Raw genomic sequence first — 15095 nt, forward strand, 5'->3', positions numbered from 1 at the left:
TTAGCTAATGTTATAGAATAGAGACGATGTAAAATCAATAAAACGAAATAGGATTTTAAAAAGAAATACATAGCGTATTAGCCATAAAAATGCATATTTTCACGCAAATTTTACCGATTTCCGGGGTTTATTTTTTTTGTCTTGTTTCTTGGGAACTCAAAAAAGCCGATTAACCTGAATCAAACCAAAAACAGTACGCAGCATCTTAACATAGCAATAGTGGTTCACTGTCAAAGAAAGTGATGCCTTCTGTTTTTTTAATTTCGTGTATAAATATAAATAATACAACAGTCAGGTTAACACATTTATATAAAAATCAGCGGTATCACAAATACGGCTTTAAATTGTTACCACATTCCTCCTTTTCATCAGATCTAGTTCGTCAGATCATCTATTTTTTAACATCACAAAATTCTTTAAATGGCAACGTTTTTTGCCAACCAAGGAAGTAGTTTAGCCGTAATTGAGCACTTGGGCGACCAAGATCAAGCATTTTACAAGACCGAGATTAGGGCATTTTTTACACGATACTATATATGATGTACACGTATGATTTGCGACATTCGTGGATGATACAATAAAACTGACAGTGAGAAAAGAAAAAGCGATCACTACTAAAAAGCTGCAACAAGCCGCTGATAGGATCACAAAGCAGAGCAAAAAATAGAGAATAAAGTTGAATGAATTAAAATCGGTACATATCAACTTCACCAATAAAAATATAACTGATCAATTGAAACTTTTCATAAACGGCAACACTATCCAATTTAGAAATACAGTTAAATACATTGAGACAATAACCCTTTCAAACATGGTTATCTGTGTGTGGTCGCTACAAAATTAATTGTTGTTCATAAACAAGAGCAGTTTTAACTTTTTTTTTAATTATCGGTCTTAGGACCGCAATAGCAGCAAGCTTATTGAATTCTGTGATATGCTAAGTGAATTTAAGCCAGTTCAGATGTATATAGGGCTTCGAAAACCGGAACTGGGGCCTTTCATTTCAATAAAATGTTTAATTTTTAAAAATTAAACATCTGTTTTCACACGATTTTAAAAAAGCAAAATTTTTTATTTTGCAAAACCGATTAAGAGATTAGTTAAGCCCTTTCGGGCAATGATATTCGGTGCTTCCAAGAAGTCCGTTAAAATCACAGCTGCATACAGAGTAGATAGTGATAAGCGGGGTATCGTAAAGGTAAAATGAATTATATTCAAAATCCAAGATATATAATATTCGTAAATCTGAATTTCGGGTCAATATATAATAGTTGACAAAAATACCCGGAACGAAACCGGGTACCCGGTTCCGTTATATAAGCATATACCCGAGAACCGGGCATTGAATTTGGGCGGGTATTTGGATGCCCTAGATGTACTACATGTAGGTAATTGACGCTCGCCTTACATTGTGATGTAAAAATTTTGCTTTAGATTTATTTTCATTTTCCTTTAAATTTTGTTAAGCTTTTTAAATTTAATTGCAATTGATTCAAGACCATAGAAGTTGTAACGCTAGCGTAAATCAATCGTAAATCAAAAATAGGAATGTCCTTAGTATATATAAATAAGAGGAATGGTCATAACAAACTATCCTGTGGGACTCTATTGAGATTTTACGCGGTATATAGAGCTAATTGCTTAGCAAAACAACATAGCTTTGACCTTTCAGGTATGAGCGTATTATGTATATAAGATAATCAGGGGCTTTATATATAGATAATTTATAGGTTAAGCTGTAGTGCCAAATGGTGTCAAATGCTTTTTCAATATCTAGCATAATTAATCCTGTACTAAAATATGTTGTGTCTTGATTTCGCAAAAATTATATTATTTGTTTATATTTATTTTATTGAGAGATTATCGCGATTAATATTTTTATGTATTTTATTAAGCGCAGACACTAATAGGACGAGATAGATACTAAGAAGGGACTTATATTTTTTGAAAAAAAATCAATATTTTTCAGGTAATTAATTAACTTAGTTACGACTCTGAGTCAAAATACGACTAAGTGCCAAGAAAAATCGTATCAGAGCTTACTTTAACATATGAATCAGCTTCTTTGTAGAAAGAAAATGTTATTGTAGAGTGTAGCAAAATCTTCACTAATTTCAGATACACGTACATTTGTAAGATTTTCTACAACTTTGTTCTCAATCACTGCGAATCAAAACTCGCACCAACATAGGGTCAAATCTGTATGGTGCGCGCCACGGTTTGAGCACCGAGGTAGGCGCTCTCGCGTGCTCTCGTCGCAGTGTGGCCTGGTCCTCCGCACGGGACGCAGCCTCCGCGCACCGCCGACAGGTGGCCGGCCGGCGCGAATCCCGCGGCAAAAACAAATCACGCTCGATCGACATGTGGGACACGGGATGACCCGGGACTGTGCTCTTCCGGTGGGTGTGCGTGTGCTCGGTCTGTGAGTGATTGAATGCTCGGTAGTGACACAGGAGGAGAAGAAGGATCGACGATTTTCCGACCACAACGGCGCGTTTCACGGCCAGAGCTAGTGAGTACACGTTCATATGTCTAATATTGTTGTTTAAATCTGTGCATCTCAAATTAGGCAGTTTTGAAGCTCTTGCTAGGGATGCTTGGAATATTCCCGTATATTAAATTTGGCATAAATTCATGCTGTAAATCTATTTTTTCTCTCCTTAATCTGTCGTCACTAATTTAGGTGATTTTCTTTGTAACAGTAGGATTACTAGGGAATAGATTAGTTTTTTTACAACGGTTTTATACGAAAATAGTGTTGGATTATGTATTTTTTAGGATTTTGTTTATATTGAAACAAAGGAATTGTTGGTTCATTTAAATTAAATAAACAAAATATTTTATTTGGAAAAATATCATTTTATAAGGCGAACAAAATATTAACGGCGCACTTGTTTTTTCATATTCAATATTCCCAAACTTTTAAGGTATCCTTAACGGCTTCAACTATATTACAACGTTTTTTATTCCACGTAAAAGTTATTGCTAATCTTAAATATTTAAAAAAAATGGCGGTATGTGCTATATACATTTATATAAGTATATAATACATAATAATATATAAAAAAATTAAACTTTGTATTAACCCATTTGTTTACATTAAATTTATGTCGTAAAAAACATTACCCATTCAATTTTCAAGTGCTTTTTATAGTTACTGAACTATTTGCAACGAGAATGTTGCTCGTTTTGAATGGACGCTTAGGTTTAATCTCAATTGTTATAAATTTGAGGTCCTTTTACCATAGTTTCGCATACAGCAATTCCTTTAGTTAGAGCCTGATAATTATGATCCAATTATCTCATTATTATATTTATTTTAAGCTTTTTTTTAATGCTTTTATAATATTACTCTATGTAGTATTCTTCTTCATCATCGATAAAATCATAAATATTTTATTTGCTATTTTGCTGCAATTATCTTAAAACATGCAAATTTTACCGTTGCAACCAGTTTGATTGCTATTATTTATAAAAAAAAATTAATGTGTACTTGATAATCCCGAATTTATATTTTTATTTAATTGATTATTTTAATAAAAATATAATTTTATTCTAGAGATAAAACCTTTACCCACCTCTCGTTCGATTTTTAATTCCATTAGCATAAAATGTCGAAAGCTTTGATGTGAATATTCCGATAGCTTCCTTTTAACATCGCTTACATTGTTACATCGGTAGAAAAAAGCAAGGTGGATGAGATTAAACTTTCGAGTAAAGTTCTTCGATATTACCGAGAGTCAATTTTGCCACATAGGAACGCACATTATTTCATTGCAGAATTCGACTTTTTTACTTCAGCTGATCACAATAGAAGTTTGCTATTATTGTTTGGCCAAACTTTTTCATAATGCACGATCTTTTGTAATATCAACATACACACAAAATATTTGTTTTTACAGTAAGCCCATCATAAAGGTGGATAACCACTGTGTTCTACGACGATTTTCGTAGTAGTATCTCTGTTTATCAAATGATCAAGAAAAAGCCACTCAGCTTGAATGATTTAGAAGCTCTTGCGATAACCACTGTTAAATCATACTGGTTTAGTTTATGCAGACAGAATAGTATAAAATAAAACTTACTTGGAAATTATACTAGTAATATACGTCAGTTACTAATACCTTTTAATCCAATATGGACGCCGGTTTTTTTTTTCAAATTTCTATTGTGTCCGAAAGAGCTTAAATAATATTTTAAATTACTAACAGCAAATTTCATTTAAACATTCTTAAACATCATATAGGCTACCATTTCTTTCAATAATAACATTTTAATGAACAAAAGTTGTAGTGTAGAAATATTATTTTTTATAATGTTTTATTCTGTTTTAAACGTTTATTACAAACGTAAGATTAAATCGAAATACATACTTGCTTATAACAATTTTTGGATACATTTTTTTTAGTAATAATAAAATAGATTAGGCAGAAATATAAAAATAATTTATAAATTTGAGTTGAGTAATTAATATTTTAATATGGTATCGCCAAATATTATTATATTATTTTTTATTATGATTATTGCAGTATTTTTTATGCGTTGTACAAATTATCTATTATGAAATTAGTATACAAAGTTTGTAATTGCTGTATTTTAAATATATTTTGAAAAAATGTATGGTTCATGTTACTCCACCCCGAGCAAGCATATGTTTTTACTGGACTAATTCACTTTAATTTGTTTTAAAATTGTATTTTTAATTAAAATATGCTTTTATTATTGAATATTGGTTTAAGGCTACAAGCAGTAAGCCATTGGAACTGAGTTTTGCTATATGTTTAAGTAAATTTAAGCTTAGAGTCCAAATGTATACCAACGTTTTTAAAGCTCACCCTTTGTTTAATGTCAGCACAATAAACGAATGTAATAAGTTGCTGACTATTGACTTGAATGACCTTGGTTCGAATTAAATATGAACATTGGTGTCTGGTTAATCTTAAATATTGATTGCTATATAATTATAATTTCAATTGATCATCACAAAATAATTTTTGCTAGATTGTTCAAAACTATTGAAAATAAAAAAAACAATACACCCTTAATAATATAAAAAAATACATAATATTGTTAATATTTATATTGACAAATAAATTAATGGTTTCAATGTATGAAGCTATACTATTTGACAATTAACCTCTTTAAAAAAATGTTTTTATTCAATAATTTCAGAGCTCTTTCTCAATTAACATTATAGTTTATGCTAAGACATTTGACACTACTGTCGTTAATAATATTTTTCGATTATTGCAAAATTTTCATTATGCAATACAATAATATTAGTGATATCAGCTAGTGGCTTTTAATTGATCTGTTAATGTTCAAAAATAGTTTATTATTTTTTTTGCAATCTCGATTCTTATAAAACATTACTAGCTAGAGAATTGTCATATATATTGTGTTTAAAATGTCTCTCGAATACCTGTAATTAGTTCTTTCATTATTTTTAGCACATCTTTGATCTCTTATGTTCTTATAAAATCTGATTCGTATTCATTAATCATATCTTTCTTTTGTAATAATTTATCTTTGGTATCAATATATTTTCACTTTTCATTTCTTCCTTAGTGTACAATTTGTCATTAAATATAATGATTAAAGCATTGCTAATATTTTCCAACTTGGGAAATATTTTCTTTTTCTCATTATAAATAGTTACTAGTGAATGAGGTAAAAAATAATTAATCTGTATTAAAAATATTACATCGTATATATGTACATATTATACAACTGATAATCTTAACCTTATTTATGAAGTGTTAATTAAGTTGTTTTAAGTAGCTGGGTTACGATAAGGGGCTCTTCTCAAGAGCGAAACCCTGAAATAAGATGTTAAAAGGGATGTAGAAATTTCAGTTATTATAAATGAATGTATGTATGTAAATATATATAATGGACTGCTAATAGCACAGTGGATAAATTATTTTAAATTAAAACGTCCTTGGTTATTAACTCATGCTCTTAGATAAACATTGTTTATTCACTATTTAGTAATTGATATAAAAATGCAATTATTAACAACAGATATTTCTAAATGAAAATTCAAATACTTATTTTATGAACAAAGTAAACAATACAAAATATTAAAAATCTATTAAAATAATTTCATATTAAATCTTGAATTAAGTCAATGAATAAGAAAAAAATATTAATGCAAAAAAAAGAGTGTTCTATACAATAAAAAAGTTGCAAAGTCTTATAATATTGCAATAGTTGTAATTAGGATATTTTTTATATAATAAATGAAATATATTTTAATAAATTATGAATTTATGCAACGTATATTATAGCTAAAATGTTTTTTTTTATTTTTACATTGAAATCGAACAATATATTTTAATTAAAAAAAATGTTGAATTAAATAAGTTAGCTTAAAGTGTCTGTTTTTTAACTACTTAATTTATACTTAAAAGTTATAGTCATTATGTAATTAAAAGCTTACTTTTATTCGGATCAAGAATACAAAATCTTTTATAAAATGATAAAATATTGATTTTTTATAAAAAAAATTGCCTACATTTTTGTTACTCATTTATTGTCTTAATTTGATTTGCTTTTAAAAACTCACATTGCATTTTTTAATTATCTAAGATGCGCAATTGTAATTTTGTTAAATAGGAGGGAGCAAGGTCTTAGGAATATGGTGGTTGCTTTATAATTGTAATATAATAACTAAAAATTTTGTCAACACATTCTTATCCTAAAAATTAATATTTTATGATACATGGATTCACGTCTTTCTCTTTGAAAAGTAGTGTTTAATTTTGATATTTGTACACAATAACATTCAGATTAAACCATTTAATTGAATTCCAGATAATCTTTGTATCTTACTAAATACATTTTATTGATAATAAAAAAATCTAATGAAGTATGCATGCAATACGTCAATATAATCAGAACTGAACCAATAGCAATGTTATTAAATATTAATCATAAATTTTTGGTTTCTCGTAAGTTTCTTTTATTAATTTTTATATATTTCTGTTTAACATAATATTATCACACGGTCACGTAGTGAGAGAAATCAAAAGCACTTTCCTAAAGCTCCGTTTATTGACTACTACTGTCGTGAAAAAAATATTTGATCCTCCGTATCCTCGTAAAATTTTTGTTATGACAAAGAAAGTGTGTCTCGTATGTGAGAAGTATTCTTTGAGTGCGCAATAAAACGAGAAAAGGCGAAATTAAAATTTCATTTGTATTCAAGCAAGTGTGTGCGAAGAAAATTGATAGTAAAATATTATATTACATCTAATTATTATTATAATTTATGCGTCCAGTTACACATTCGAACCTATAAATTATGGTGCCTAAAAAATTGGACAATTAATCATTATATATAATTTTAGAAAAAGCTACCATTAATTCCATCTTGTCAAAATCGATAATAAACAGTGCTAGTATAAATTATGAAAAACTTGTTATGGGTTAGAAAAAAAAGAGTTAATAGGCCAAAAATGTACGTGTGTTAAATCCCAATTTGTCAATGGCAAATTCAGTGCGATGATTTGTGATATTCTACATGTATAATAAATTATGGCGAAATTTAATTTCATCCCAATTTAAATAATTTACCATGAATCTAGATAAGAGCAACTGCTCTTTTATTTGTAATCCATTATGCAAAACGGTTGCTTGTGTCGTGATTGGCTCGAGAACTGCTGACGTATCATTATCGTTGAAGAATTGACTTGTCTTAGCTCATCACATAACACAGTATTGATTGACTTCTCAATGATGAGTAGAAAGTGAATTAATGATGCTGGGCTTCGTAGGATAAGTATCATGCATATAATGAATTTATTTTTAATTAAATACTGATATTAAATATACCAAATATTTTATTATTTCCAAACTATTATCGTAATCGTTTAAAAATACAAGTAGTATAAATTAAGTGCTGTTTTTTTTTTGTATTTATTACCACTACAAAATTTATTCATATTCTGTATTTCATGAATTTAGCCAATTATTATCAATGTCATTATAATTGTGATGCATTCAATTCGACCCATATTGGTATTAGGACTATGTAATCAATCTATTGTTTATTTGATTGTCATATTGATAGTGTAATGAGGATTGCTGCCATAAATTATATTATTTTTTACATTGAAATTATAATATTAATGTTTATTATAATAGATCATGTTATAATATCGTTTATTATACAATGGCATGGTTTAAGGGTTGACCAAAAATTATTTTTAGAATTAGTATTTCATGCTTTTGCTAACGCTTGCCTCATGAGATGCGACGATTATGTATGTGGTTAGAGTGTAATATATGATACGCACATGTGTGGGGTTGTAATTGTGTTTCGCTCTCATTGGCATTGGAAAGGTGTCACAGCATAAAGCCGTCAGGTGTGCGCAAAGGGTTATAAATAACAGACGCGCTATTCGTTACCTTTCAGTACACATTTCCACACGTGTGTTGTAATCTACTTTTTCATACAAACAAAAACATGTTCACCAAATGTGTGTTTAGGATTAAGCAAAATTATTTGTTTTAGAATTCTCTCTATACCTGTTGTAAAATGCTAATAATGCTTCCCAGCTACAATTTGTTTGCAAAGTTAGGAGAATTTGTTGAATGTGTATCTGTTATTGTTAAAATAACTATAAAGTTATTAAATAAAGGTTAAACAACAGTATGGCGTATTAAATAAAATATATACTTAAGTGTTCTTGTAATGATGCTGGACTAATATGCTGATGTGTGTCCTGGCGCATTTCTTTTTATGTCGTGTTTTTCTTGTTTTTATAATATAATGCTGGTTCGAAACAGCTCTGGTGAATCGCAGATGAGGATATTTGCAAGCAAATTGTGTCGCTTCTTAGACACACCCATAATATGTGTTTATGCCTTAAAAAGGAAACGGTCCAGATAGTCAATCCGGTGATCGGTAATCAGAAATACAATAGTATTATGCATTGTCTAGATAGCATCCTTTCCAAACAAAGAGTAGTTTTTCAGCGGTAATTATCCGCGTTCAACGTGTCGGAGCAGATGGTCTATTAGGTGGTTCGTGAATTATTTTCAAATATGAATGCAGTTGTTTGGTCACGGGATCTCTTTTCCATTGTTGTGAAAAACTGTGCCGACTTTCAATACTTTGAATGTCTTTTTTTTCTTTGTGCTCTAAGGTAAAATCTCCACAATATATTGCAAATACGTTTCAGAAATCCGGTATTTAAATTGCATTAGTTTAGGTTGTTTCTGTGTATGTTTGTATAAATTCCGTTCAATTATTTATTAAATTGTCTTGCTTTTGTGGACAGTTGTAAGTACATATTTATACTTAGCTGTTGTTCTATAGGTGCAATAATATAAATAAACAAATGTAGTATTAGTCAATTTATTTTGGACCAGTAATTAGGAAAGACACTACATAAAAAAAATATAAATAGGAAAGTAATTTTTTTGCATTAAAAATGCTAAACAAAAACCACTCTTTTGTAATCCCAATTGTTACTTAGAGTAATGTCGTCTTGTTTCAGACATTTAGAGGTTGAATAACAACGCATATGTTTCTCTATTTTCTGAAAATCAGTGAATTTAGCATTATTTATTTTACGATTTTCGTTGTATAATAGTAGCGTGTCTAAAACGACTTCAATCATAATAGTTTTATTTTGAAAAATAGTTAATTCAAGTCATTATTTTCACATTTTTTTGGTAGTATATTATATATTATGCACATACATGTGTTTATATGTGTTAATTTAATAAACGCCGCCCTTTCTTAGAAACAAGTTTCTCTATTTCTCTTTATTGAATTAGTCTCACTAATGAAATTACATGTCCTATGTAAATATTTCTATATTATTTTTTTCCACCGAACAATTATTATATTTTTATCTTCAGCAAATATATAATTATTGAAAGACAAGATATTATAACATAAAGTTACGTTAATGAGTTATCAGTTTGTATATATTTTTATATAAAATTAATGGTTCATTACATATAAGTGTTTCGAATCATTTATTTTTCTAGGGCAACTTAATATTTACATAATTTGTTTTTTAATTAAGTCTAAGGTGAAAATGTTATAATTAAATACTAGACCACCTGGTGGTTGATACACGCCACAATTTTTGTAACTGTCTCCGCGTACTATGACTAATCGCTAATTTATCGGTTAAATTTCGACGTGCGAAATGCGGTTATTGCAAATTGATATTCAGGTGCGAACAACCGAGATGAGGAATTTTAAACGATTCACCTTGGGTTGAAAGAAGGTACGTTTTGTCGTCCCTGAACAATTAATTTATGCGTCCCTTTATAACAGGGTGGTCGGTACTTGGGGACCATTGATTAACCCTCGGAAGGGAAAAATTCCAGAGCTTGGAAGTTTTTTTTTGTACGCCTGCTCCAGTTTGTATCAATAAAGAAAAGGAAACTGAACAAGTTTTTTTCTACAAATATACAATACTGTGATTTATATAAAATAAGTGATTAAAAATCTGAATAAATGTATGTATTATGAAAAAAGTTTATTTACAAAACGATTGTTTTTACATAGATCATTTATTTATTGCTTATTTTTAAGCTGCAAAACTGAAACATTTACAAAATTAAAATTACTTCTGTTTTATTATATTTTAATAGTATATATTATCTACTATGAAATATATTATAATAAAAATGTATAATTAGCACTTATGTTTAAAAGTTTATATTATGTTGATAATTATTAACTATTTTTATTTAAAATGGTTGATAGAGCGATAATAATACTTTGTTAATTAGGTCAATGCAATGATCTGTGATATAATTGATTCAGACGCCATTTTCCCACGAGTTTGTTATATGAATAAAATAGGAGTAGTAAATTAATATATAAATAGCCTAAGGGGTGAAATAAAATTAATTATTGATATCTGCAAATTTAATCTCGTATTTGTTCGATTTTATAAATTAAAATATTATTATAAAAACTAAAAAATGATAAAAATGTTAATATTTTAAAAAATAACAACAAATATATATAACTAAACAACAAAAATTTTGCAAACAAAATAGACCCGTAAAGCCGATACAAGTTTAATTAGTTTAGTTGTACAATTTCGTACAGAGAAATAGAGTTGTATATTTTAGACAGTGCTGGTGTGAAAGTGATGTACTATAGATCATCCGCTGAAGTTTCTCGTGTTTGTTGTTGTTGTTTGTTCTCGGTCTCGGTCTGGTTGTTTGTCGTCTCGAATCGGTTGACCGTCTTTTCTGACGCGAGTGATCGTCTTTGAACCAATCGTTACAATTCTATTGATCGTCTATGGTACCTTCGTCACGAATCACTTAATCATCTGTCGATTTGACAAAGTAGTATCAAATCTTTTATCCTCTAGATTTAAGACGTCTCTGTTGGTTGGCCAATTACATCGATTTCAATATATAATATATATTTTTATTATCTTTTCCTTTGAGTAATTTTTAACCTTAATTTTTCACTCAAAATTTATTTAAACTTATATAAACATATACAACTATTTAAAATGCTTCACATATACAAGAAGATCGTTTTTATTTATTTTGTAGTGGCAAAAAGTTTGGGAAAAATCTTGAGGGTCTAAATAAATTTTGAACTGCTTTAGTTTTCTGACAAAAGCAAGAATGAGTATGTGTTTTACAAATTATTAATAAACTTTTTTAATATATCTGATAAGTTTAACATGATACACTAATTATTAACTATAATATTATTATTACTAAAGAAAGATGTGATACTGTCCCAAAGTAAAACTTAAGATCTGACGATGACAATTTTCTGTCATAAGACAGCAAACAGACTTCTTTGTACAATTATAGTTGATTAAAATATATTCTCAGTTTTACTCAAAAGGTTGACTGAAATTGTGATTCATTTTTAAATATAATAACTACAGGCAAATGTAATTTTCAGATTGCTTATATCGCTTTATAACAAATTATCATATTATTTACTTGGCGTCTTTTTTTTATATAATATAAAAAGTGTGGTTTGCTTTACTTTATTTTATTAAAGCTAAATAAATAGATATTATACGTACGTATAAATTTTGCTCTTATATAATAAATTTTACAGAAAACAAGTATCCAAATTAGTATTCACTGCGGCCAAAGCAAGTTGAATTGATATCGTTTTTTATATAAATTAATTTATACGATCCGACTCTAATCCACCAGGAAAACTCCTATCGTTCATCTTCGAAGGTCTGAATCTTTACATCGCGAAAATTTTATATTTAATTAAATCCACCCTTCATACCGCAAAACAACCCCCTGATTGCCGAAACGATTTCTCGGACGTATTCATCCATCACCTGCCGGTCTCGTTACTAAAATGCACATATACCAAATATAGGCTTTCATGGAAATTCGGCAATTTATTACTGTATAACAAATATTGATTGGGGTCTCTTAAACCCCCTGGCGTGGAGATAAATTGCAAAGAAGAGAAAAAACGTTCGCACCCAGGTACACAGGGATGACCGATGACGCGTCATTTTTCACGCGATGCCCTTGTGTATTAAAAAAATTCGTGTGAAAATACATAGAATGAGGGTGTATTTTTTCGGTGTACGCTAAAAACGTATTGAAAACCCTCTGGGTTCGGAGGTCAGATATTAAAAATTCAATGTGTACAAAAAACCGATTATGTTTCGTGTTTGCCTTTTTTGCGATGAAAATTGTACGTGTGTCGGACGGGTCTTGAGGGTGCCTCACAAACATTATGTTGTGTTATTTTTTACGTACAACCAGTACCGTACACTTTGAATGGATTAACAAAAAACGTGTACGGGGGTGTATCGATGTTTTTTTAGTCAAGGCTTATCACAAGCTTAGGCGTATAGAGCGCTTCTGGCAGCTTATGAAGAATACGTTATAGAGAGATGATATAGTACACACACTAGGGATTCCGATTCTCTCAATCTTTTTGTAATCACGGGAATCGATAGTCACACTTGAATATTTTTTTGTAATATCTGGGATTTAAGATTTTTATTAATATATATGCATATCTTAAACCCATCATATGATAGACTGCATATTTTTTTAACGATACTCTTGAAGTTTATTGTAAAATAATTCATAGTATATTTATTGAATGTTTTTTAAAAAAACATAAAAAGCAGCTAACAGAATTTATTAAAAATTTAAAAAGATTTTTCTCTAGATCTGTATCTAGATCTTTTATGTATTGTTTTATTTTTTTTAGAGGCAGTGATTCTGTTATTAAATAAATATTATATATAGATAAAAGCGTGTTCATTTTTTATATGTCCACAAAATATTCTATATATATTTTTTTTTTTATATATTTATTATATTTTCCGGGAAAGTGTAAAGCAGGATTAAGGCAACCAGGCTCACAAAATACAATGTATATGCAGATAAATCGCCTGATAGAAACAATGCAACTAAAGATTTATGCAATTCCATTGCAAAATGGATTGTGTTCAAACTCTAGTTGCATTGTGTCTATCGAGTCTGTATTTGGAGTTAGTAGCATTGTTTCTATCGAGATTGTAATTGCCGTGGGAATATAATCAAAGTTCAAGTGAACAAATTTCATGAATAAACCAAGTCATTATGTGTTTTTATATATATGTATATAAAATAGATTTGTTGAATTTCATATTTATTGTGTACTTTTTGTAACAATGTTTGATCGTTAAATATTTTAATAAAACCATATAGAAACTGTCGTCTGAACTGTTTTCTCAGAGCCGTTTTGCCGGAGCTATTTTCTCTTGGGATAATCAGGGGAGTACTATTTTATCGTACTAGGATTCCATTCTATCGATCCATATTCTAATATAGTAACCGCCAGCGTGTCATATAAAATTCAAAGTGTGACAATATTTCGATGTAAAATGTAAGGTAACTCCAGTGCCTCGTATTTCGCATCATAAACCACAGCATATTTCATGCCATATTATACACATTCATATGTATATTAACCATGAAATATGTATGATTAAAATTAAACAAAGGACCAAGATCTTTTGTAAGCATCTTACTTTCAAGAAGGTGTTTAAATAAACAGAGAACAAAATTATTTTTAGAAATCTTTCGTTGACTTTATGTTATATGTATTAATATGGGTATGTATCCTTATATAGGATTTTTATCGGTAATCACTGCTTAAAAATATTTGTTATAATTACAAATGTTGGTTATAAAAAAAATATCAAGACTATTTATTTTATTTTAAAAATAAAAGAGTATCATTTTAATTATGCCTGCTGTTGAAAAATCTACAACTAGGTATTCCCAAAATAATTATTACCATAATATATTTATTATTTATTTTGCTAAAATACCTAATTTTTACATTAAAGAAATTTTTATACATATAATACAAAATATAAACATAAACATAAAAAATGATTAAATATTATAATTTATTTCTTAATTCATAAGAGAGTTTCTTTATTCCATTTAGAAAACCCACTACAGTTTTATTTTTGCGTATTGTCTTAGAAATATTATTATACAAATTAGCATTTCGTATATGGTCGTACTCGTTTGCTTATACCTATCATTGAATTGTCTCTATTTCTAGTATTAAATCTATGTACATCATTATTTCTTATGAAAATACTCTGATAATATTATTTTCTGACTTATATATAAATACTAAAACATTTATTTTAAATATCTCTTGAACATTTAACCATTTCAATCTATCAATACTTCTACAACTAGTAAATCTATTTTTATTTAAGACTACTCTCATAGTCCTATTTTGTAATTTTTGCAACATCTGTTTATCTAATTTATTAAACATATCTAATATTGTTGCACAATATTAAAAATGGAGCAATATAATACTATTGTATTTTTTTTGTGTTTATGTTTAACATATATGTATTTTATTCTGGATAATATATACTATTTTTTTAATACGCAATTACAATTTTTATTATTTTTTTTTATCTACAATTACTTCTACATATTATTATCAGCTATTTTTATAATATAATAGAGTTATCAATGCCTATTTTTATATTATTATGTAACATAATATTTAATTATTATTTTTACCACAGTTCTATTATAATTAATTCATTATTAAAATTATCTATAACTTCTTTAACATT

The 15095-nt window shown here is 28.4% G+C and overlaps 1 protein-coding gene across 7 annotated transcripts in view; it reads left to right on the top strand.

The window, feature by feature from the left end:
* LOC148235298 (monocarboxylate transporter 8-like) overlaps positions 1-15095 on the top strand; it is a 306309-nt gene that overhangs the window by 95393 nt on the left and 195821 nt on the right. For 3 of the 7 annotated variants that reach the window (XM_088186598.1, XM_088186602.1, XM_088186603.1), the window contains exon 1: positions 2260-2512. The exons of 1 other annotated variant lie outside the window; for it this stretch is intronic. The gene's annotated coding sequence lies outside the window, so the exon portion shown is untranslated. Of the gene's footprint in view, positions 1-2259; positions 2513-15095 lie in introns of those variants that run through there. 3 more of the 7 variants (XM_088186596.1, XM_088186600.1, XM_088186601.1) reach the window with 1 other exon arrangement.

The sequence above is a fragment of the Plectrocnemia conspersa genome, unplaced genomic scaffold, assembly GCF_051122295.1.
Source record: "Plectrocnemia conspersa isolate PC_06_02 unplaced genomic scaffold, ASM5112229v1 ptg000005l, whole genome shotgun sequence".
NCBI lineage: Eukaryota > Metazoa > Arthropoda > Insecta > Trichoptera > Polycentropodidae > Plectrocnemia > Plectrocnemia conspersa.